At 38.8% G+C, this 19,784-nt stretch overlaps 1 long non-coding RNA gene across 1 annotated transcript; it reads left to right on the top strand.

Moving 5' to 3' along the window:
• The first annotated feature begins 614 nt into the window (after window positions 1-614).
• Window positions 615-19,413, top strand: LOC149912881 (uncharacterized). The gene is made up of 4 exons (XR_016461848.1): window positions 615-1,440; window positions 8,771-8,848; window positions 14,231-14,413; window positions 17,800-19,413. It is a non-coding gene; the product is annotated as an uncharacterized LOC149912881 (long non-coding RNA).
• The last annotated feature ends 371 nt before the right edge of the window (window positions 19,414-19,784 follow it).

Genomic DNA, 19,784 nt, shown 5'->3' with positions numbered 1-19,784 from the left:
TACAACATTTCCAGCCTGCTCTGTTCTGGAGATAGAAGAAAGTGTAACCATAGTGATGGAATGGAAATGATTCTTTTGTTCTGAGGCTGCAGTATCCTACAGACGTTGCTGTTCTCAAGGTCAAAAATATATTAGGAAGAGATAAAAATTAGAGAAAAATGTGCTGGTTTAGCTACAATAGCTAATTTAGTTTATGCATTATAAATTATGTTAAAAGTGACTAAAACGAGATTTCTCAGCAAGAACTAAATGTGTGGTTTCACAAAACTAATTTCCAAAGATGAACACAATTACAGAATTCAGCTTTAAAAGCTTTTCGGGTCATCAGAGAAAACTGCAAAGCTATCAATTATCAGTCTTCAGGGTGCTTCTGTCAGAAATATAATGGTAATTTTAGCATTCTCCTCAGCATTTACTAAATTAAGAATGTCTGCAAACAGATCAATTAATTGGAACATTATTTAATTTAATGAAACGTGATCTGTCAAGAAACATTAATCAGTCTTTAAAAGAAAACATTTAGGCATATCTTTCCAGATGGCAGAAGCAGTAAAGCCACTATGTGATGAGGTGATGGCTGTAATTCTGAGGCTTTGAGGATGTGATTTGGGCATTCTCACAAACAAGTAGAATCCCTGCTATCACTGCACAGTGCTGACCTCTGACAGGCTGTGCTGCCTCTTCTATTGACTTGCTTCTTCCCATTTGCCTCTACTTCTCCAGCGAAGACAGAAGAGTGAGCACACAGCATTGTTCTACTTCTGACACTCGAAGTCAGTGTGGAGAAATTTGAGGATGAGACCTCCAGAGCCTTCAGGATGTGTCCCTCACCTCTGTCCTCCACCACAGAGAGTGTGTGCAGAGCTGATGTTCCATTACTTGTGCTTGGCAGTGCTGTGAAAGGGTGGCATTTTCTGCGGAGAGAGCACCATGTAAGGCTGTGACCTGGCAAGAGATGTGTTTGAAGTAATGCAGGACTTATCCATTTGCCCGTGTAGGCTACAAGGATCCTTGTGGGGGATTCACAACATCACCAGCATGAGCCATGACAGAAAGCTTTTGGGCATACTGCCGCATCTGTTGCTGCATGCGATGGGACAGCTGGGGGGAAGGAGCAGAGGAGGGTTGCAGAAGGAATAAGAGATCAGAATAAGCCATCAAGGAAATCAGTCCTGTGAGTCATCTCCGTCAAGCACTTTCTCTTTGAACTTTTCCCATTGCTGCTTTTGTGGCCTCGTGGTTGGGAAAGCATCTTTGCACAAAGCAGAGTGAAACTGCAGGAGCAAAGCTAATCAAATAATCCAACTCCCAAGGAAAATTGACAAACAGTTGGAGGCTGCGGTCACAGATACAATGAGGCTGTGTTCCCTGTTGGCAGTCATTACAGAAGTGGTACTGCAGGCATTAACTTCTGGTCCTAAGCAGATGCAGGAGTTTGAGGTGAGTGCAAATGAGAAAACTTAACTTTTGTTTTGGTAATGCAGGAGTGCTAAAGACTGACTCACAGCACTGGGTGCTTTATTTCTCCAGTGCACTAACACAGCTCTAATTTGAAACTGCAGGACCTCTGATATACACATTAATAGAGCAAAAAAGTACTGAGTCTGTATTTTTTGTGGTGCTTTAGCTAAAACACAGTTTTTTAATTACCAGATTATTTAGTGATTTTCTTCCTCACCAGGAAAAGACTTTCTCTATATTTTAGGGGCGAGGGGTGATCAAAGATACAACACTTTCCAAAGGGTAACAAAAGTAAGAGGGAAGAGGTGGCTGAGGCAAGGAGGAGGAGGCAGCTGAGGTACAAAACAGGCAAAAGCAGCAGAGGGTGCTTGCTCTTCCTGCCATACACCAAGGAGAAAGGATCTGCTGCCAGGGGTGATACTACCTCTCTTGATATGAAAATGGAGGCAAAGGGACCTGGGCAAAAAAAGTTAGCTTTTCTCTTCCAGATGATGGCAATTTTTCAAGTTCTGTAGCTCTATATGGACTATTTCAAGACCTTTGGAAACAGCTGTTTTATAAATGGAAAGCACTCACCCCATGCTGGGTGGCTGAGATATGACCTGCTTTCTGCAGACCCCGTATAGCAACCTACCCTCATGCTATATCTTTTTTTAATTTTCCTTTTCACTCTTCAATCTATGTCAAGTTTGTATCACGAGATCTTATTTTTTCACGTTAGTGAAGTTGTAATAAACGATACCTGTCTGAAGCAGATCAGCTCATTAAACTCCAAACAATCTGGGATGCAGTCATTTAATTTTGTGACCTTCTCCCATCCCTAGCTATGTCTTTTCTCTCTTCAATGTGTATTCACATAACTGCCAGGAAGATGTACTCCAGAACTTCAAAACCCCCCGTGCTATGCTGAGGCTGATACTTGCAAATGGTATGGAAACAGTTCTGGCAGAGATCTGGGGAGCATCCAGTGTCACTGCAAGATATGAAAACCAGGGTTGGTTGCCTCCTTCATGTTGTGAACACCTAAAACACGTCAGCTGAACTGAGTTTCCAAAGAAACTTCTCACTTCACTGATCACAGAGAGTCTGTGCATGTTAGATGTAAACACTATCTGAATGTTGGTGAGATTAATTCCTTTCCACTGACTGCCTCGTGAAGACAACCCAGGTTCATTTTCTCATGGCATATTCAGATAACTGCCATTCAAGTCCAGAGAAGGGTTTAATTTGATTTTTTTAATACTAAAACTGCCACCTGATTCTCCATGGTATTGATTTCCTAAACAAAACAGAGCTTTCTGCCGTCTGCATAATTCAAGCTCAACATATTTTCTTTAAGTGGTTTTTCAGAAGTTATGGGAAACAGATGCTTTAAATAACACATTTTCAGAAAATGTAGCAAATGGATTCTGAAGATGATCTGACCAACTTTCGTGCACTCAGTACAACTTTTAAATTGGATAGTTTTGTTACACCACGGATGCACGCCTGCTTGGGAAGTGATGCCTCTCTGGAAATTGGTGCTGGGTTGTGCCAGAGCAGCACTAGAACAGTCCAACCAAGAGCCATTGCAAGCTGGTGCTCATCAAATGGTTGTCTGAAGAATGCTGATAGTCCTCCTGTTAATGGCCAGCTAGGTGAGGAGAATAGCAGTGCCTAACATTTGTTGGTAGCCAATCTGAAATACCATGAATGATCCCACATATCCCTGTGACTGGAGCAGAGGAGACAACTGGACAGGCTAAGAGACACAGGATGGTTCAGCTCTGCAGAGGTGAAGAGAGCAGGTGATGTTTCACCTCCACTATGGGAGGGCAGAGAGGGAACAATCAGTGTCTTTGGAAGAGTACTCTTCGAGGGCCCAACAGGTTTAAACACCTTCTTGGATCACAAAATTCCCCTTCACATAACATCAGACAACACTGGAAATACATTATTAGGCCATTAATAGCAAAGCTTCCTTGAACACAAAGGGATTACATTTATCCCACCATTCTTTGTGAACTCCAAGCATGTCCATATGTGCAACTACCAGGATGATGCAGCTATTTCCTGTCTTTGTTTCTGCTTCCTGCCCAAAATTCATATACCTGTGCTGAAGGTGCTGAGGTAGAAGTTGCAGACATGTCCTCAGGAGTATCAGCAGTGTTAACTGGCTGTTATTTTGCTTGAGAAGTAATTGGACAGTATAGTGATGTTTAGTGTGTCTAAAATACAAGTCATTTTTTTGCTAAAACCTCATTTCTCTTTCTCCATACGGAGATTAAATACATAAGTACATAATCCTATCACAGTTTAATTAGAGTAACTCTCCTTCATTCAAATCATTTGCTGCTATTATAGTCAATTAGTCCTAGGATGAATACAAAACCAGAAAGAAGTGAGAGAAAGAAAGAAGGAAGGAACGTTGCAATGAATCTCTCTCTGGCTGAGGTTCCCATTACCATGCCTGTCTCCAGTGCTGTTATGCCTGGAGATCTTGTGGCCCTCCATTGTGCAGAGACCTGTTTGGTGGCACAGAGGAGAAACCTTCCCGTACCTGAAGGAGTTTGCCACAGGTTCATAAGATAGGAGGCAATGAAGAGGTGGCTCAGGCCAATGGGGACTTGAAGAAAGACAAATAGCCTGGAGCCATACAGGGCAAAAAGTAGATGTAGCACAACAGCTCCTTGCTTGCTGGGTATGATTCTTCAAAGATAATGTAATGCGGGAGAGATTTAGGAACAGATTGAAGGGCAGCTTGAAGTATCTCTTCATCAGCTGTCAAACAGTACATGAGAATGCTGTTACTTTCCTAGATAAGCTGGCTGGTCCATTTACCACTTCAGAATAATTATTCACTTTCTAAACTTGTTGTTTGACACTGGCAATGCCTTCAAACAATAATTAATCTTAGAATGCAATCAAAGAAATTGCTGCTTATGTTTCACTCTTCTACAAAACCACCTCCTTCATGGTCTCAACTTGAGCAGCAAGGAGTCTTGTGCTCAGGCCAACTGCATGAAGTGCAAACAGATTTCATTTCATCCATCTGAATATTAAGTTGATGTTAAGTTCATAAAAAATGTTCTGCCATTTAGGAGTAGTGGAGGGGAAAAGTCTAGAGAATAGGAAAGGTAGTGCTTCTCCTGTGAATTTATTTATTTATTTATTTATTTATTTGTGCAGGCTTTGTAAGGCAGAAGTCAGAGTTTCAGTTCAAATTCATTAAAGGCATTCAGGATGTATCTGAAGTCCATGACTCCAAAAGAAATCTAAAGAGATTTCAAACCCCCCAAGGTCAGCTTCTTTCTCAAGAATGAAATGTACAACAAAGCAAAACAAAACATTAAAAACGAGATCTAGGAATCAAAACAAGATACTGGGCTACCTGTGAAGTTTGGATGTGTGAACAGCAGAATTGCAGGTCTCTTCTTTCCCAGTGGGACTCTTAGTGGTCCCAGCTCTCTGGCTGTAAATAAAGCTGGCAGGAAGATTTTGGCATAGCTCAGGAAAATAAAGGAAAAATTCATGTACATTCATCCAAGAAAACATGCTCAAACATTTGTCTCCCTTCTCATAACAGATGTAGGAAAACTGTTACTTTCATTGCAAATTGCTGTTCAAAAAAAAGAAATACAGATCATCTGGACATACCTTCTTAGGACTGAGTCAGTCAGACTCATATCAAAATCAAATGCTTTTCTAGTGAATTTACTCAAACTGTAAAAGCAGTGTTGAACATGCTATACACTTTTCTGATCGCCTGTCTCATCACACTTATGTTCATTTTATAAGTATTGCTTGGCAATGGAAAATAAATAAATAAATAAATAAATACACAAGTACATAAATACATGTATAAATGTATTTTCTAGAGAATAGGCTAATGAAGTTCTGACCTGTTTGGCCATGATTTTGCTCATGTATGTGTGTTTTAGTTCTGTTTCAGGGTGAGAATAGTATCGGCCTGTCTCTCTCTTCCCCCCCCACTTTTTGATGCTTTCAAATTCTAGGCTAAGGTGTTTTTTATTGACAGGTGTGTAGACCGACACAGGGACATAATTTCTCAGCAAGACTCAGGGTGTTCATGTTCCAGTGAGTGCTCACTGATGCTGTGTTAGCACATCTCAAATGTCTTCCAACTTCTGGTGATGATGATGATAGTGAAAAACTGTCTTCATATTTCTGCAGAAGTGAGACCCTTAATTGAATGTTTTTGTGAATACAAAGATGGCTATTATAGAGACTGGATAATGCTGGTTCCTTAATTTTGGAAAAGAAGATTTCTGAATCTGGGAATAACTTCTCCATTACATTGCAAGAAAACATCATTAGAGTTTCTTTAATTATGTTTTTATTGTCCAGCTCCATAAATGCTATCTCTATGAGACTAAGAGAGAGAAACGTTCTAGCATTGGCACTGTGTCCAACTAGTCAGCCAACTCTGAATGCTGGATGTTCTACAGAGGTTTGTCCTGATTTCCTTCTCCTTCATTAGTTTTAAGGAGCTTGCTTCGGGACTGAGAATGGATTTCTCTGAGGCAATGATGCAATTCATGACCACAATCATATTCGTAACTAGTCTTTGATTGGAAACAGAAGTCATTTGAGATGTATGACAAAACAGTGAGTGATATTTCAAAGAACTATGTACAATGTGATGAAGTTGCAGAGTTTGGCGGGGATTGAAATAACAGATTTGATAATGACATACATCATCTTTTTCATCTCTCATTTGAATGTAGCTGGTGTTTTGCTGGTGACTGTCTCAGTAATGCTTGTCAGCCTTTCAGAAATAAGCTTGTGGTATTAGATTGTGTCTTCAAGTAGAACATCTGTCTGGAGCTCCCAGGATAGCTGTGCTTTGTTTTCATTCTTGTTAGGCCTGTTCACTAGACCAAAACTAAGCAAGGCAGCAGGATGATGGCATGAGGATTGAGGGTGCAGAACTGTAAAAGATTCCCCTTATTATCAGCTCAGTTTCTACCACAGCGTATGAGATGTTTTCACGTTCATTTCAATTCCTTGTTTCATTGATGGGTTCAGCCATGTGAAGTAAAGTGGCAGATTGGTTCATGTCACATACTCTCAAATCTAACAATATGAGACTGATTTTTCAACTCCATACATACATACACCAACATGAAGACTTTCTGTGCTCACTTGAATGAGAAATACAGGCAGTACAGTGTGGTCAATATCATTAGGTTCTGATCAGGTCCTGAAGTTGAAGGCATGTGCTGTTAATGGGTGGGCTGTTTGGTGATAAAATGAAACATTTGTTGAGAGATTTTTTCTAGTCATTTTTGAGTGAAATTGCTCTGCTGCCCTTGCTTAAATATGTTACTACAACAAACAAACAAACAAACAAGCAAAAAAAGATGCAATCATTTTTCTTAAATACTTGACAAAAAACAAACAAACAAACCAAAAAACCAAAAAACAAAACAGAACAAAACAACAAGACTTGTAGACCTGGAAAAAGGAAGCATGAAGAGAATCCAGTGCTGGAATCAAAGGAATTTTTCTCTCACCCTCCCCTCTCACACACACACAAACAGCCTAAACAATACAAATAAGCACTGTATTACTCCTAATAATCAATGTAGTACACTGCCTGCATTTTCATTGCAGATTTTTAATATTTTTATTTATGCCTTCCTTCAGTGAGCTATTCCATAGAACAATAGATACTACTGTCATTGTGATAATCAATTTTCAATTTCCTTTTCCTAAATGTATTCTAGTTACAGTTTCTTGTACATATTAAATAGGTCTTCCCTCTCCGTGGGAATAAACATTCAGATACTCGTAGAGTATTAGTTAAATAGACAAGAGAGGACAAAATGCTGATGCATTTCTAGTTGTTTATCATAGCTTTAAAAATTAAGTCCTGACAATTTTATCTGTAAATTGTCATCCGTTATACATTTGTTTTCTTTCTCTTCTCCAGGTACTATTAGCTTGCCAGTTAGAAAAACTGCAATAAGTTTGCCTGTGTGCCCTTTGGTGATAGTTTAAGAAAGACTTCAGGGGTTAGTTGGTGTTCATTTTTATTTCTTCCTTCCGGGAGCATCCACAGAAGAGGAAAGGAAGGAAAAGGTTCTCAACAGGAGGACTTGAAAGCTTTTCTTCCCGTGTTTTTCTTGGCAGCCTGTATTCTTAGCAGCTTTCATTGTCTTTAAATGCTATTCATAGTGGGAAAGCACTGTGCATAAGAATGGCACTTTGTTCCAAGAAACTTCACTGAGTACAGACTTCCCCGCCGAAAAGAGACTGCTTGAGCAGAGAAGCAGACAAACAGCTTGCAAATGTGGAATAATCTGGGATAACTTGACTTTCATAAGTGCCAGTAGAGAAGAAGAGTGCTATTTCAAAAACTTGATGTAGCTGCAGACGGCAGGCGTCTTACATGAAAATGCAGCAGTGTAGATTGCCAGTGAAGGCAGCAGTGTGCCACTGAGAGCAGCCGAGAGTTCATGTGAATGTGAGAGCCCGTGCTGGCTGACTACACTGCAGGACTGAGTTTTGGCTTTTAACCTATGGCCCTTTAACAGAGGCTGAATCCTTAAATAGATGGTGGCTCCCTACCCATCCATAGGACAAAATTTCTCCCAACACACAAGCTACCTGTGAGTTTTATTTCCTTCCTTATTTCCTTTGTTTCCTTCAGACCAGGTGGAAGCTTTGACACATCATACAGTTCCACAGAGGGGATGTGTAAAAACATAACCACAAGAATGGAAGATGCAGAATTTCCTATGCTCTATTATCTAGGCTTAAAAACTTCCTTCCTCCAACTATGAAACAAAATAACACTGTTATAATCAGAATTCTAAAGAGAAATGATTTATATCAGTTGTACTTTGTCAGAGAAAAAAATGATTATCTCTAAGAAAGATGTACATATTTACTCAGACATCAAGTTTTGCTTTTAACTTTCTGGAAAACAAATTAAAGCTGACGGAGTTATGCTGGTTTGAATCATCTGGCTAAGCTATAAGAGTAAGTCATCAGCATTTGTAGAAACAGAAGGTTCTTTTGTACTTCTTAGTAGTGCTCTTCATTTTATCTTTGAAAGCAAAAATTGTTTCATTGCCATTGGTACAATTATGACTATCTGCATTACATGTTAGGTAAAACAGATTATTGCTTCATCCATCTCTATTAGAAATCAAGGAAAATAATAAAAAATATATTTGAGTATCTACAGATAATTTCTTTGTCTTAAAGAAAGCAGGTTATTTTCCTTGGATAACAAAATACATATATTTTCTAAAGCCCAGTTTGAAAAGAAAAATATCTGATCTGCTGCATGCTGTTACAGAACCATGGAATCTCAGGAGCTGGAAGGGACCTCAAGAGATCATCAAGTCCAAGCCCCCTGCTATGATAAGTTGTACAGGTAAGCATTCAGCCGGGTCTTGAATATTTACTAAGAAAGAGATTCCATAACCTCTCTGGGCAACCTGTTCCAGTGCTTAGTCACCCTTACCATATAGAAGTTCTTATGTGTATTTACATAGAATTTCCTATGTTCAAGTTTTAGGCCATTACTCCTTGCTATGCACCACCAAAAGGAGCTCAGTCTCATCCATTTGGCTTCCACCTCATAAGGGAGATGCTTCAGACCCTTTGTCATATTTGTGGCCCTCTGCTGGACTCCTTCTAGGAGATCCCTGGTTTTTTTTGAACTGGGGAGCCCAGGACTGGACACAATAGTCTAAATGTGGTCTCACCAGAGCAGAGTAGAGGGGGAGGACCAACTTCTTTTACATGCTGGCCACACTCTTTTGAATGCCCCCCAGAATACCATTGTCCTATTTGGCTACAAGAGCACACTGCTGGCTCAGGGCCAACCTGTTGTCCACCAGAACACCCAGGTCCTTCTACACAGAGATCCTCTCCAGCAGGTCACCCCTTAACCTGTAGTGATGCACGCGGTTATCCCTCCCCAGGAGCAAGGCTCTACACTTGCTTTTGTTAATCCTCATGAAATTTCTCCCTGCCCAGCTTTCCAGGTATTACTGAAGGTACAGACTTCTGGTGTGTCAGCCACTCCTCCCAGCTTTATATCAGTGAAGTTTTCCTGAGGAGAAAGTAGTTTATACTTGTGGGCTACATAAATTTCTGACCTTAACAGTTCTAGATAAACAAGATCATATACCTTACACATAAGGAAGATACACATACCTATTCTATGTCTCTGGATCATCTTCTTCCAACCTAGATGAAGACTAACTTCAGATTCATCCATTTCAGACAGAGAGTGAAAATTTTGATATTTTTCATCTATTGCTTATGCCTCCACAGTTCAAATGAATGCAATTTTTTAAGCAACATCCATGTGGAAACAAGGCCACTTTGCTATAAAGATTAATTTTGTAGTAATGTAGTCCCAGGAACATTTGTGTAAATCAGCCACTAGAGTGAACCAACCAAGCTTGTGAATCAAATAGAAATATAAATACAGAGATAATTAATAATTTCATTTCTTGCAAATGTACAAGGCACTTCTGGGAGCTACATACATCCTGCACCACCAGGTGTACCTGGCATTTTCCAGTATTTTAGTGGAGCAAACTGAAACAGCATTTGATTAAGAGTTTGATATACCAGCAAAAGAAATGTTTATTTAGTTGATCTTGTTAGCAGTATGGATTGCTACATGGTAGATGTGAGAAATTTGAACATGTACAGGCTCTTGCTGGGTGGATCCTCAGCAGATTTCAGGGCTGTCTCTGCACTTCACATCAACATGACCTAGAAAGAAAGGAAGGCCAAGTCATCCAAGGTCATCATCAGAGCTGTAACCTTCACTGAGATCTCCTGTTTCCCTAAGGTTGTCCTAAATATAAATTCAACTTTTTTGAGCCTTGCATCAACCTTTATTTTCTTCATGTTTTGTCAAAACAGATTATCAAAACTTTTTCTACAGTAGGGTCATGATGTTCGTAATGATGGGTGAATGAGAAGCACAGCCTGGGATCAATTGTTTAGAAGAATGATCTTTGAAAATGCAGGAATCTTGAGTCATTTTGATTGCTGACTGCTGGAGAAGATAATGAATACATTAGATCCTAAATCATTTCACTGGACAGCAATTGTCAACTGTTATTTTTTTCTGAGGATCACATTATTTGCCAAATGTTTTCACTTAGCTCTTCCAGACTGATGATTGCTGTGAATAAAATATGGTTTGAAGTGTCCTGGAGCAGTTAGTGCTATATTCACATTGGTTGACTAACTAGTCTTGCTGGATAGAAAATAACTCCATTGTTGTGAAGAACAGGAGGGACAAAATTCAGTCCTGTAGAGCAATTCTCTTACAGCTCCTCTAACAGAATTTTATAGTGCCTGATTTTGTAATAATATTGCTCCATCTGTGGCATTAAGTTAACATAGTTGTAGAAGAAATTATTTAATTGAACAAAAAAAATTATTTCTTCTTGCTGCTATAATGGTTAGATATGAGCAACATATTTATTTTGCTTTTTCACCATGCAGCCCTGAAATTATATACTATTAGCTGTATATTCTTTCCATGTGGAATTTTGACTGAATTCTGCAATGGCTTGTCACCTGGTCATCTCCCACAAAACAAAATATGCTTATTACCTTGCATCTTTCTTTTCCCTCAAAGCTTAATGCAGAAATTTCCCAGGTTTACTAGCTCTTCTGTAGCTGCCACTGTAGCTAGAGTTAGTTTATCCCTCATCCTTGCTGTGAATCACAGAGGGTATTTGATGGCAGAGTGTTGAGAGTTGACGTTCTTCCAGATTCCTCATCAAATATATCCTGTACAAATATCTGAAATTGCTGTGACCCAAGTGCAGCACCTTGCACTTGACCTTGTTGAATGTCATTGGGTCCACTTTTCAAGCCTGTACAGGTCCCTCTGGATGGGGACTTTCCCTCTATTGTGTCAACTTCACTACTGCTTAGTGTCATGAGCAAACTTGCTGAGTGTGCACTCTATCCCACTGTCTATGTCACTGATAAAGTTTTAAAACAGTACTGGTTCTAAGAAGGACCTCTGGGTGACACCACTCATCACCAGCCTCCACCAGAAGATGGAGCCATTGATAGCTCTGTCTGCGACCATTCAACTCTTCTTTTATCCAGTTTTGCCCACTTTCAAATCCATATCTTTCCAATTTAGAGATAAAAATGTCATATAGGACTATATCAAAGGCCTTACAGAAGTCCAGGCAGATCTACTTATATCATCATTCCATCATAGAAAGCTACTAGATTGGTCTGTCCTTGGTGAAGCTGTGCTGGCTGACTTGGAGAACCTGCTTATCCGTCATGTACCTTAACATGTCTTCCAAAAGGACTCCATGATCTTCCCAGGCACAGAGATGAGGCTCACCAGCCTGTAGTTCCTCAGATCTTCCATTCAACCCTTCTTAAAAAATGGAGTGATATTTCCCTTTTTCCAGTGCCCAGATACTTCACCTGACAGCCACAACGTATCAAATATGATGCACAGTGGATTGGCATCCATATCAGCCAGCTCCCTCAGGACATTGGGATGTATGTCATCTGATCACATAGACTTGTACACATTCAGTCTCATGAGGTGGTCTTGAACTTGCTCTTTCCTTACAGTAGAAATAATTTTGTTATCCCAGCTCCCACCTAAGGTTCAGAGATCTTTTGAGATTTTGTATGAACAGTTTGAGATATCTTACAGGATATTTTCTTCAGATTTGCTAAACATGTTGTATGTATGAATAACCTCTCTAAAATGTTTCAATTTTTGCCTGCTCAGAAACGACTCTTGAAAATCTCAGAGATCTTTGGAAATCATCAAAGTATTCTTACTACTGTGAGCAATGCTCATGTTCAAAAGTCCAGGCTCAGGCGGAATTCACTATGAATCACAATTTATTTCACGCTTTTGCAAGAAGGGGCAACCTTAAGACAAAAAGGTGTGTGCAACTGGCGAGATGCAGCAGTTTATATTTCCTACTTCCTGGCTTGAATTTCCTCCCGCTTCCTTATTGGTTGAGTACTCCATGATATAAAGCCTATCTGATGCTTCTAGTACTTTTGGCAGATGTCTCACTCCTGTTACTGCTTGATTAATCTCTCTGTGTTCTCCTCCTATTCTTGTTTAGTTTTTACATACCATGGTAAGCTGGGACAATCTCTCACAGTTAACCTTCCCTTCTGGCTATCATTCAAACTGCAGAATAGATTCGTACCAATATATCTCACGATTTTACTCTAAAATGCAGGTCTTCTATTTTGCAGCCAGTAGTTTATTTTGTTTCAGAGCACTGTGATGTCACTTTGGACCTCTCCAGAGCCATAACATCTTATTGTTATGCAAAAACAACATTTACTTTTGCACCCTACTGGTAGTTTCTGCAATGTGTGTATTTGATTTGGAGAACATTCTTGTGCAAAGAGCTACAGGTAGTGCTCAAGTGGATTGCTGCCAGGATGTACTCAATCCAGCCCTTACATAAATAATTATTGTTCATGTTCCCTTGACCTATCCTTTGAAGCTCATAATGCATTTTGTTATTTCACTGCCAGCCTTCTGTAAATACTAAAGAACTGAACTAAGCTCTAGTGAATATAAAGTTGTAGACTTTCTGTTCAGACACTTCCAGTAAACAGTGTAGTAGTTTGTATCACAGTGAGTTTGATGGAGATGGAAACAAATAGTCTGGGTTTCCCAAAAACACTGCAAGAGAGAAACAAGTATATAAGCATCTGCTATGAACAAAACACCACAGAAGACAGTAGAAATGAATACATTTAACAATATGTGAGGAAATGTAAATTGAATCTAATACAAAAGGTGTTGTAAATCAGTTGCATATACAGCCCTGCCAACTCTTAACTGAGTGTGAAATATGGGTTTTATGAATTAGCTGTTAAATGCAAAGAGAGAGCTTCTGTACTTGCTGTAGCTGAGAACAACAGCAGGAATAGACAGCCTACTTTACTTATTTCAGTTGTAGAAATGTATGCAAGAGACAGAAAATACACTCTTCATTTGTTAGAAAGGATTTGTTAAATAAGACAGTTATGGAGAGAAGTCTGGACTCTTCTAGCCAACAGACAACTGATGGGAGAGGGGGTCAGGAAATGGGATGAGCTGTGGTCTCTGATATTTTAGGATAGTATCTTGGTGTGACTGGATCATCTCAAGTGAACAAGGGGTGGGGAAATGAGTCAGTGAAAACAACACACAGAAATAGGAGACAGAATGAAAAGAATGAAAACTTTTGAAATACATAATGCTGTGAAGCAGCCAAGGAAATTAGCCAGTTATTTTGTTAACTGCGCCTTTAGTTTTATACCTGCTATCAGAAAAGTCCTCCTGCAATACAGATTTCGTTTCTTTCTGAAGTTCGTACTCATTAAGGAAACCTCTTCAATCTATGTATGTTTTTGTTTGTGGCCATATTTCAGTATTTCTGCATACTCATTCCCAGGAGTATCATCCTCTGAAATCCATTTACCATTTTTAAAAGAGGGAAAGTTGAAAAATTTGAAGTGAAGTTTTTCTTTCGATCACCTTGAGGCAATTTTAATAATGAATTACTTAGAATGCTCTGCTTTAGATAATAATTAGAATAAACAAACTAAGTTAATGAAAAGAATTTAGCAGTATAAACTCTCTGAAGAATTTGGGATAATAGTAAACTGCAATTAAAATTTAAAAGAGCTTTTTTGTGTAGAGAACTAAATAGAGATAAGATGTACTTGAATGAAGAAGCTTTTTGAATATTGGTTAAGATAAAAATATCGGCTATTATTGCAGCAGGTGTTTGGCAGTTCTGGCTCCCATACATTGTTCTGGTGAGTGGGAAGGAGCCCAGAAGGAGGACAGTCACCCCTGCTGCTCTGAAGATTGGATACTCTTTCTCTATGGAAGGAAATGACTCTGAAGAGCAAAAATGAAGGATGAACAGATTTCAACAGCAGGAGTAACTGTGACTAAAAGGTATGTGTATGTATGTCATCTCATCCATGCCATTCTGTACATGAATGAAAAAAAGCAAACAAACCAAAATATTGGTAAATAAATATGCAAGTACATAACTTTACAAAATGTGTATTAGTAATTCAAGTAAATTTGCAGTAAGACATACTTGAACACATGGTGTCTATAACACAGATTAAACTTTCTTTGGTGTGTTTTGTTAAATCTGTAATTGAAGCAAGGGAATTTCTAACTATTTTTCTGCAAAGACAATGCTTCTTGAGCAGACTAGACATTTGAATGATTTGTTTTATTGTATAATTATTCACCTATTACTTTTTTTTCTATTTTGATTTTACTTTTCTTACAATTTTTTAGTACTGAGGCCTCTTGTCTTTGAACTGAAATCTGTTTCTCAGTGATTATGTTTCAGTAAAAGAAAAACAAAAGCTCTTCTTCCAAAATTTAAAGAGGATCCTTTTTTTCTTTTTTTTAAATTCTCTAATTGTGTAAATATTTATTCATTCAACTCTTAACTACATTTTCTGGTTTCTTCTGACATTGGAAGGAACAAGATTGAATGACATTAAGAAAAAAAACTATACTTCTTCTGATTTTGCTAAATGCTGATGAAACTGCAAAGATTTCCTGCTGTCACTGATATTTCCTAATTTTGAATTTACTAGACCACCGATTTCCTCTCAAACAAACTCATGAGCTAGTCTGTCAAATCATGGAAATTCCCACAATCAATATAAATCATAGAATCCCAGAATGGCTTGGGTTGAAAAGGACCTCAAAAATTATCTAATTTCAACCCCCCTGCTATATGCAGGATCACCAACCACCAGACCAGGCTGCCCAGAGCCACATCCAGCCTGGCCTTGAATGCCTCCAGGGATGGGGCATCCACAACCTCCTTTGGCAACCTGTTCCAGTGTGTCACCATCTTCTGAGTGAAAAACTCCCTCCTAATATCAAACCTAAACCTCCCCTGTCTTAGTTTAAAGCCATTCCCCCTTGTCCTATTACTATCCACCCTCATAATAATGTCTGCAGTTGACTGGATGGAGACTCAGTTTCTCACCAAGCTGAATAAGCAATAATAGACATGATCTATTTGTGTTATTTGTAGTTTGCTTTGTTTAAGTAGCCAGGCCTGTGCACTCTCTTTGAATATTATCTCCTATTGGACCCAGAAAACAAGGCTAGATGGACCCACTGACCCCCAGTTTAACACATCAGGGCAGTTCATTTTATCTTTTTAAAACCCTGGCTGGCATTCTTCAAGGAACTGGAATATAAGAAAGACTCCAGTGAAAACAAGGATGGAAGTGACCACAAGTCTGTAACTTGTGACTTCTGAAAAAAAAAAAAAAAAAAGAAGTAACTTGTGTAGCAGCAGCATCCACAGAAGGGAAATCTGGGCAGAGAGGCAGAAAATAGGGGAATAGTCTTCAATTTTCTTTTGGCTAGAGCCAAGAAAAGGACTCTTTGTGACAACTCTGTTGTATGGGAGAGAAATAATATGCCTAAATTTCTGGAAAAACATTTAGGATTTCCTTTTAGATAAGTGCTTCTACTGCAGAGAACATCTGCATAATATGAATTATTGCTGGCTAGCTTTGAACTGGGATTAGGAAAATACAGCAAGAACAACATGGAAATATCTTTGGATATGTATAATGTGTTAAAAATATAGAGTGGCTAGTTGTCCTATGTGGTTTTATTAATGTAGGGAGATGGAGTTCTCCTTCCTAAGCAATGCAAACTTCTATTGGAATTATTAGTATAAGTATTCAGGATATTTTCATAGTCTTAAACCATTTTTAGCTAACAAGTGTGGCGGAATCACACACTGAAAAAGACTGATTACTCATATTTGGTAAATAAGAAACAACCAAAAAAACTTTCATACTGGAAACAGACTCATTTTCCTTGAAATTGAAGTTCTGTAAACCATAAAGGTTACTTGGTTTATTATTTACATTTAGATCTATGGCAAAGTTGAGAGAGATGCTGATGTGCATTTGCTGCTTCATCTCCTTGGGTGAGATCAGCAGATCAGTATCTGTTTGCAAACCAAGGTATCTCTTGGTTTCTGGATCACTGAGGTGGAGGCATATACTGGGTTTGGCTAGAATGAAGTTAACTTTCTTAATATTAACCTCCTATGATGCTGTTTTAGGTTTGAGAATAAAGTAGTACTGATAACACACCAATATTTTGGCTATTACAGAACAATGTTTGTACAGTGTCCAGGCTTTCTCTGCTTCTCTGTTCCTTCCAGCAAGCAAGATTTGTGTGGACAAAAGGTTGGGTAGGGACCAATGACCCAAATGGACCAAATTGGTCATGTTTCATAATATCCTGCTTAGCAATTAAAAAAAAAAAAAAGTAAAAAAAAACCTACATACATCTGTGGGACAGGGAGGGTGGACTTCTGGCCTTCAGCATGCTTGTAGGGGGTGATGAGTGATTGTCCTTGCAACACTTGACTTTTGTTTCTACTTTGTTTACTTATTAAACTGATCTCCAAGCACAGGTTTTTCTGTTTTTCTTTGCTGTCCTGATTCTCTCCCTTCTACTTAAAGGGGGAGGAAGATAGTGAACAAGCAATATGTTGGGTGCATTGTTACTGGCTGGGGTCAAGTGAACCCTGGAAACTTGAGCACACTGTGTATGGGAGTGAGATGAAGCCTAAGCTAAGCTCTTGCTGTCTTTGAGAAATGCACAAACCATGACGGATCTCAGATGGAGTATAGCTGAGTAATGAATGGGTGAGCTGTTGATGGTCTGCACTGCACTTTGCAATGGGATATATTCTTGGACATGACCTGCTAGTAGAATCCAAGAGAGAAGACACACAATGCTTTCAGAACTCATGTTAATACCTAGTATACTGTGGTAAGAAGCAAGAAAACAAATCACCCTCTTTCCAAGTGTAAACCTGTTTCCTATAACTCTGATGCATATTTTCAATATATGTACTGATTGACTAGCCTGTTCAAACTAGAATTTATGGGAGGCTCCCTAAGTCAACTGAGCTGTAAAAACTACTGTTGCATCTAGGGAAAAAGGCAATTTTTCCTCCTGTATGAGGATGCCATGAACATGTAAAGCACATTTCCAGACTTGCTTTTGTCTATGAAGTCCTGTTTTATTTCTATCCCAGCTCTGCACAATGGAGAAAATTACAGCAAACTGTGGAGCCATTCCCACTAGGAGCTCATGATATACTTTTTTTTTCTCTCTTTGAGAGCTTATACAATGTCAGAGTGACCCTGAATAGTGTATACTAGCAGGTGTTTGTGTAAGATTGCATGAAATAAACATAAACGCTGTAAAATTTCTGAATAATTATTGCCTAGATGGGTAAAATTGCTTTTCTGGGTTTTTTCTCACAGACATATTGGAGAGAAAACTTCAGGGAGCAGCAGAAAATAAAGAATGAAATCAGCTGTTAACATAATGAAATGCGTACGTAAAACTTACCTGACTTTTCCAGAGGTGCAGGTGAGTCATTGGAGATATATCAATTTTCTGTGCAACTTTCATGCAGTATCCTGAATGAGGAAGGCTTCATCCTCAGTTTCTTTCAGGAAGAGTTAGGGACTCAGCAGGACAGGATGTGTGAGACTCTGACTACTGCACAAGCTTACTCAGGAAAAAGAGGAAAGTAATAATAAGACATTCATAAGAAGGATTCTGAACTAGCAAGAACAGAAATGTACACTAGAGCCAAAGGTTAGGAGATAAAACTTCAGAAAACATCTGAGCTTAATACTGTGATGTAATATTTGTTTTGCACCTATAGTTATGCACAGGGACACCAGTGTTCTCAGTTGTTTCTATTTGTTGTTTAAAAATTAGTATGGCCACAATTCCACAGAGCTAAGTATTTTGTCATTCATACATGTTCATACATGTTCAGAATGTGGAGGATGTGGAATAATGACAGGTGAGGAACTGAAAATTGGCAGATGATGATAAAATTGTATTTCTTGTAGTAAGGCTCCAAGTGTTAACCTGGTGTTCATATTAGCTTGTGCCAGCTCACCTTGGCTATAAGCAAAAAAAAAAATTCAATAGTTTATATCAGTGATGATGACACACATTTTATTTATTCACTCTTCTGTCATGGTATGGTGACACGGGCCAGGGCATGCTCCCAGGGCTTGGGCAGGACCTGGCAGACAAGGCTTGTCCCTGCATTCTCAAGCCAAGGATCAGAGCATGAAGATTTTCTCAGGATTTTCTTGGAAAACCAGAGAAAAAAATGGTGAGATTAATGCTGTGGAGTGGGGAGGGAGTGAAGGGATGTAGGATTTGGGGATGAGCTATATTCACCGTGTTAAGAGATTTATTTATGATTATGAGGTGAACAAGAAGTTAAAGGTTTGGGTACTCTCAGGCTGGGGAAAGACTACAGGACAAAAGTTAGAGTCTCCCCGTCTACTGATCAAGGGACAAAAAAGAAAGGTTTTCTCCTTCTTCTCTATCTGTACTGTTGTGCAAACTAAAAATAACTGAGCAATTATCAATAGAGAACACAGGATACAATATACAGTCCATGTTCTCCATGCTCTTCAACACTGCTGAATATTACCTGCTTACTAGACAACATTATGTTTTCGTGTGCATGTATGAGAAGGATCTCCTGCTTTCTGTGGCTGTAATTGCCAACTTTTAAGTAGCTATGTCAGTGAACGTTGCCTTTGGTTAGTGGATGCTGAAAGTCTTATGTTCCACAAAACTGCATGAGCTGGGCCACCTGATAACATACATATGTTTCCTACTTCTGAAAAGTGCAAAGGGGCACATTGTCTCTTCTCTAATGAAAGCAATTAGACGTACACTTGGTGAACAAAAATATGTGCAGAGGATAAATGCATATTCTACTGAAGGTATTAAAATAAGTTTCATATTGCTACCACTCACCCATCCATGAAGATCAACTTGATTGACTCTTACAGACAACAGTACTAACGGATACAGATTTTCTCCTTATGTATTTTTTCTTTTCAGCTTTCTGTAATTACTCTTAATTTTTTTTTTTTTTCCCTCTCTCACTGATGTCATGATTAGGATTTACTGTTCAGGTACATATTTATCTGAAATAACATGACAAAATGTATCTTAACTTCCAAAATGCAGAACTGGTGTTTTTATGAAGAGTTACAGAAAACCTAGCATATTTTTAATAAAAAAAATGCTAAGTGGCTTAGAGAGGCCATTAGTTCAAGGAGCCTGCAATATGTCCAAGCTTCTAATGGAAGATAAGACCTTTGCAATTAAATGCAATCTCTTAATCTTTGTATGGAAGGACTTGCTTAAAGGCTGTTCTGGAATTAATTCCCATGTGATAACTGCATTATGGATTTATTGTGGT

This window comes from Phasianus colchicus, chromosome Z (genome assembly GCF_987193195.1).
Source record: "Phasianus colchicus chromosome Z, bPhaCol1.hap1.1, whole genome shotgun sequence".
Taxonomy (NCBI): domain Eukaryota; kingdom Metazoa; phylum Chordata; class Aves; order Galliformes; family Phasianidae; genus Phasianus; species Phasianus colchicus.
The sequence above is the reverse complement of the archived record's forward strand: the minus strand, read 5'-3'. Positions and strand labels throughout refer to the sequence as shown.